Source organism: Triticum dicoccoides, chromosome 2B, assembly GCF_002162155.2.
Source record: "Triticum dicoccoides isolate Atlit2015 ecotype Zavitan chromosome 2B, WEW_v2.0, whole genome shotgun sequence".
In the NCBI taxonomy this organism is placed as follows: Eukaryota; Viridiplantae; Streptophyta; class Magnoliopsida; order Poales; family Poaceae; genus Triticum; species Triticum dicoccoides.
The window spans coordinates 128928661-128935162 of record NC_041383.1 but is presented as its reverse complement, the minus strand read 5'-3'; the positions used below and the strand labels follow the sequence as shown (position 1 = coordinate 128935162).

Sequence of the window (6502 nt, the reverse complement as noted above, 5' to 3'; positions counted from 1 at the left end):
GGCAAGAGACGAGGATGGGTCGAGATCCGCGGAGTTGGAAGACGGGGATGGGGTCGGACCCGCGGGAGGTTGAAGAGAAGCAGTGACTTGGATGGCCCACATCCTACGTGTCGCTTGGTGGATGGCTGGGGCGGAGCGCGCATGGACGCGACCGGCGCAAAGTTCGGCCGGCGCGCCTTTGCCAAACATTTACCTTTTTTTCCTTCATTTCACATTGGGTTTCTTTGCTTTCTCATTGGTTTTTCTTGACTTTTCTTTCTTTCTTCGTTATTTCCTTTGCTACTTTCTCGGTTTTCTTTGGGTTTTTTTTGTGGTTTCATCGGGTTTTTTTAACTCATGTCTACTTTGGTGTTGGTATACAATGTACATTTTTAAAGCACACGTGAAACATTTATCTGATACATATATTTTTTTTCAAATACGTGATTAATTTTTTTAAATACATGTTTTTGAACAGTTTTTAAATACACAAAACATTTGCCAAAATACACGTTGTACATTTTTAATGGCAACATACATTTTGTTAAACTACCTAAACATTCCTTATATATTATATAAACATTTCTAAAAATTTAACAGACATTTTCTGGAAACACGTGATTATCTATAATACCTAAATAGTTCATCCCCACTATTTTATTTCTTTTGACATGCAGCCTATCCACCTCAGCAAACCTGCCACGTCAACATTTTATTACCGACTTACGGATGGGCCCAACCACAACAGCAGCCCTGCCAGATCAGCATCTGTTACCGCTTGACCAGCGAACAGAATGGGATAGGACCGGCCCTCTCTACACGAGTGCGCACGTTATTCCTTTCCCCACCAAATTCCAAGCAACGCCCACAGCCCAATCTTCTCCCCTTCTCTTCATGACGTTTGTTCTTCCCTTTCCTGTCTACATATCCCATCTGTCTCCCTCCAATTCCAATCTTCACCGACCCTCTCCTCGATTTCATGGTTATCGAATCTGGACTAGCCGCACTACCGTCGCAGATCAGCAGGTACCAATGTCAAGCGGGTAGAGTCGCCAAAGAGCGACCAAAATTTGATTTGTCCAACAAACTGATTGCAGTTCGACGTCCATGGCGGATCAGCAGGTACCAAATCAAGCGGATAGAGTGCCAACAAGCGACCTAATTTTGGTTTGCCACAGAAACTGATTGCAGTTCTACTTCCATGGCGAGATCGACCTGTGTCTGCTTAATTAGAGGTATGATCTGGCAGTTTCTCCTTTTGAGTTTTGGCAAATGTCGTAGGAGAAAAGTGCGGGCAGATCTGATGGGCGCCATGCCCACACACCCATGTAATTATCTGTCAAAGCAGCCTAATACATGGAACTATTTCTCTCCTGCAGGCTGCAGCTGCAGTACTCTTGCCATCTGATAAACGCCCATAGCACACGGCGGCCAGCGATAGCAGCAGCCGGTCGGACCGTGGGCTTGATCAAGATAGGAAGCACTAGTGTGTCGAGGGGTTCCCCCACATGTACATCCTAATCTGCAGAAAAAGAGAGTTGTGTAACTACCCAGAGACCCACCCTCCACCCTTCCAAACAAATTAAGGTGTGCTGAAATGCGACTGGTTCATCTAAATTTCTCTAATACATTTGTTTGCGCAAAACCCTGAATTTTATCAACCATGTCGCTGTACCGTTGAGGAAGGCAGTGCTATCGTCCAAGTGATGCAGCTGATGTTATTCTATTCCTGTTTCAGGACCACATGTGCACATATCTTACTATTGGGGTATTGTTGAAAATGCCCGATGAAGTTACTTTACAATAGTGCAGAAGTTTACTTTGATGATATGACATCCATAATCTCTTTTGTCGTTCATTTACTAATTAATGATGATGCAAGATTAATCTATCTTCTCTGAATAATATCAGTACCTTGACGTTTACAGGTTGCTTACAGTTGCCTTTCGCTGTTTTTCATGTGTTAATATCAGGCGTTACATCAAAGTGTATGCATACTGCTACTAACTCTCAATCCTTATTGTGTTTTCTACTATGAAATTGCTTTTGACTGTTTTTCATGTGTTAATATCTACTGTACTAACTCTCCTTCTTATAGTGTTGTCTACTGCGAGGAAAGTGAAGAAAGGTCGACACTTTCTGTACCTCCATGCCTATACACACTATCAGATGATGTTTTTCTTATATCCCTATTTCTCTAATAATTTAAAGGAATGTTTAGAAGATGAAGCCTTATGATTCTTTGAAGACTAATGGCATATGTTTACCTCCTGTTGAGGGATGAATCAATGTAAATGCATGTGGGAGTTCAAACTTGGGGTTATAGCTAGGTGGTGATGTTTCAGTTGTACCTTGAAAGTTTTTTCCACTTGCAGAATAAGCCGAGATGGCGGCATGTATCGAAGCCATGAACCTTTGGTTCTGCTGCTAAATTTCCATATAATCCTCTAATTTGTTTGCCCTCTATTGTTCAAACTTTGAATGGTATAAGTAATGTATCATTCTAAAGTATTTTTGACCAAGCAAAACCATTTATTTATTTTGGTCCTTCTAAGGGAGTTAGTGTGGCGAGTAAAAACACAATTGTAGGCAATATTTTTCTAGGCAACGCGCGGGAAATTATCTAGTTTCTTTAAAATGTCACACACAATTCTTATAGCGAGGTGCATACTTAAATCGCATGTAGCCTCCAAGTATGTTGGTAATGAATACAATTCATATAGACTAAGAATTCTCATCGAATTATGTACGAATAATATTAATGGATGAATGTTACGTGGTACATGAAGGATGTTGGATAAGTATTGGAGAAATGTTTTATAAATCACGATATGCATAGAGATCATTTAGTTCAATGGATGAATTTATTATGACGGATAAGGAGTGAGGGGACTTCGAGCCATCAAGATTGAGTTTGATAAGCGCATGGTCACTGGCACTAGGGGTGGAAGCTTAAGGTGAGGCGTGATGCGTCGATGATGCCGAGGTGTGAGCATGGGGTGCTGCTGCTAGCTAGATGGCGAGGGCCTATTAGCATAGGACTCGTTCGTTGCAGGTTCGCTCTGCTCCGGTTTTGTCCTGGTTTTCTCTTTGTTTATTTTCTTTTGTTTTTGTAATGATTCTTTTTTGCTTTTGACTGATTTTCTCTCGCTTTTCACTTTTACTTGATTATAACTTCTTTTTCCTTTATGTTTCATTGGTTTTCTGTGTTTTTTTGGTTTCCTTGGTTTCTTTCTTTCTTTTTTTATTGGTTTTCTTCAGTTCTCTTTATTTATACTAGTAAATATGCCCGCGCGTTGCAACGGAAGAAAAAAACATACAACCTAAAAAATATCATATCAAATGAGCTGCATTGCAACATATAGGAAATAATTAAATATGTACTTAACACCTATAAAAAAAATCTATATATACCTCTCAAATAGCACGATTGAACAAAACATTACCCCACTTGTTGTGACTAAACATTACATAGCATGCAAGGACATATGCTATGTGATGCCATTTGATTGAAACAAAATGAGAACTACCTATACGTGTCTAGCTCATGGCACCTACAACAATATTCCTAGCCGTAACGTTTGGTTTCTATGCGTAGGTAGCTCAGTTCCATAGCTTAGGCCAACTCCACCGCACGACCTATCCGTGATCCATCCGGTCCGCTTTTGTCCGTTTGAGGTAAAATACGATCCAGCGGTAATACCCAAACGGACAAAGCTGTCCGCTGGTGTCCGTTTCAGTCCGGCCCAACCCCAAATCCAGACCAAAGTTGGGTCACAAATGGGTCTGAACGGACACAGACGGACGCGCTCCTCGGCCTCTCTCGTCCGCTCGTGTCCGCCACTGGCCCACAGGTCAGCGACCCACACCGAGCCACTCCCGCCCGCCCGCCACGTCCGCCGTCGCACGCCCCGCGCCCGCCGTCGCTGGACACGCTCCTCAGGCCGAAGCCCGCCGTTCGTCCGCCCCCTGCCGCTCTGCTTGTCCTGCCGCGCCCGCCGTCGCTGGACGCGCTCCTCAGGCCGAAGCCCGATGGCACCTCTTCCCCAGCAGCGCGTCCTACGGCGACCCGTTGGGCATGAGCTCGTAGACGAGCATCATCCGGCGGCGGCAGGGGTGCACGGAGAGCGAGTAGGCGAAGGGCAGGAGGATGGAGGGCGTGGAGCCATGGCCGGAGCCGACGAGGTGGGAGGCGAGAGAGAGCTCGTTGTGGAACTCGCGCTCGCCCTGGAGGGACCCCACGACGTTCATGACCTTGACGGCCACGGGCTGGTCCGACCTGGGCAGCGCGCCGCGGAAGACGGGGCCGAATCCGCCCTGCCCGAGCTTGCTCCCGGTCGCGAAGCTGCCCGTGGCGCGCCGCAGCTGCTGGTACGACAACCTCCGCAGGTCGGGCGCGGGCTGCATCCTCGCGCCGCCCACTTTTTCCTCCCTCGCCGCAGCCAAACGAACAGGGCGGAGGCCACCGCGGAGGCCGGGAGCTGGTGGCGGGCGGGAGGTCCGAGGCCCCCGACGACGGCCGCGGCGGCGGCGGCGGGGGGCGGGGAGGCATCGGGCGGCGGGGGCTGGCGCGAGGGCATCAGCAACGGAGGCGAAAAGACAAGCAGAACGGCAGGGGGGAGTGATGAGCCTCGCAGGCGGACAGTTTGGGGTTTCTCGGCCTTGTGCGCGTTGGGTGCAGTCGTGCAGATGCCCCATACGTCCGTCCGCCCCCCGGACGTCCGCCAAATCACACCTCAAACGGACAAAAGCGGACGTCCAGATGGGTCGCGGATGGGTCACGCGGTGGAGTTGGCCTTATGTAAGAGTAAAAGAAGGGAAAGCTTCACCAAAGAGGTACATGATGTCAAGAAACTCTGGTTCAAGAGAGCAAAATGAGAACAAAGACATTAAAGTAATATATTTCTATCCAACGATAGAGAGTAATAAAATATAATCATTACAATTTGGCTATGCAAACGAACCAATGTCATGAAGAAATTTCACCCCATGAACTATTGCAAACAAAAAGCAAGAATTAAGACCAAATATGAATTATAAGCAAATAAATGACATGAAAAGGAAAATGTGCATGCAGGTCTGTTGCGCGTGGCCCACTTTGTCCTTGGAAGAGGAGCTGTTGGTGGACACTTGGGCAGAAGGTCCCAGTGGACGACGGTCGTGGCGTGAGGTGATTCCCGGTGCCCCTCTCGTCAGATCTGAGGCGGACTATCATAGCATGCGGTTCTCTTCATCGGCTGCTCCAGATCTCCGGCGTCCGTGCTCGAAGGTGTTGGTGGCTGGCCTGGTTGGTGACGGGGTGGAAGCTTGTCCAGGGGAAATTTCTGGCCGACAGCGGCGGCCACGTCGTCGATGGCACTCTAGGCGTTGTTCCCTTTCCTGGTGGCAACGGTGAGGTCAACTCCGATCCTCCCTACTCCCTAGTTCCCCATGAATGAGCGGCGGCGGCGCCATGGTGTCATCACCTCCTTGGAGGTTCCGTCTTGGGCATTAGATGGAGGGTGTGCGCGGTGAGCATGGATGGTTCCCGGTGCCAGAGTTGGTGCGGTGTGGCATCTACCGCATCAACGACGGTGGATCTCGGCGGTGTGGCGCAGCGGGGTCTCAATGTTGGACATATGTTGATTGATGCGCTCAGGATGAAGGCGATGTCTGGCGTCATGGTGGCGTCGACGGTAGTTGTACATGGCAAGGTCAATGCATGAATCTCTCCAAAAGTTGGGACGACGGAAAATGGCGGCGGCGGATCTGGAGCGTGCGCATCCGATGCACGGTGTGGATCTGCTAGACCGATTGGTGATCTCGGCTTGCCGTGGGGCGGCTTGGTGAGACTACCGGATTAGATGATGTGCATTCATGCATGGTCAGGGTACATCATCAAGCTAGTAGGTGTAGTGACGTAGTTCGTCAGGATGATGGCTTGGTGTTAATTAATGAATTCATTCTTGTACTGCTCTGTTGAATAATGTAATAAATATGATTGTTTGAATTGCTTGATGAAGAGGCCAGGGTATTTTTATTTAAAAAACACACACATAGTAGTATATATACAGCACATAAGCTAGCCTAATCTGATACTAATCCAATACGATGATTGCACCGTATAGGAGCAGCACACGGCACCAGCGTTAGGATTGATGGGCTGTCTTTTGTGCGTGGGCGTAGGCCCACCCATGGGGCTAGACAGGCCCAGTCGAGGATGTGCCGGAAACGGATCGAGCGAACAAGCCAGCCGCTGTCAACGTACGATTTTTTTTTGAGCGATCGTGCAACATAAGATTAGTACCACCGCGTTTATATTACGATTTTGTCTATACAAATCGTAAAAGCGTATTATGATATGAGAAGAAAGCGTATTGTGACGGTGAACCCGACAAAGTCAATCCGTGCTTTATTATTAGGGAGAGAATCAGATTCCCCAATTTCTTTGTTTTTTTTTGTATTTTTCTTTATGATTTTCATCGATTCTTCTTAGGTATTAGAACATTTTTATTGTACTTTTAATTTTTTTCTATGTGTTATT

At 47.3% G+C, this 6502-nt stretch overlaps 1 long non-coding RNA gene across 4 annotated transcripts; it reads left to right on the top strand.

The window, feature by feature from the left end:
- Positions 1–833: 833 nt before the first annotated feature.
- On the top strand, positions 834–2411 carry LOC119367371. 4 transcript variants are annotated; one of them, XR_005176274.1, is made up of 3 exons: positions 834–1005; positions 1102–1214; positions 1359–2411. It is a non-coding gene; the product is annotated as an uncharacterized LOC119367371 (long non-coding RNA). The 4 variants fall into 4 exon arrangements; XR_005176272.1 differs by having other exon boundaries at positions 1077–1214; XR_005176273.1 differs by having other exon boundaries at positions 834–1214; positions 1359–1566; positions 1718–2411.
- The last annotated feature ends 4091 nt before the right edge of the window (positions 2412–6502 follow it).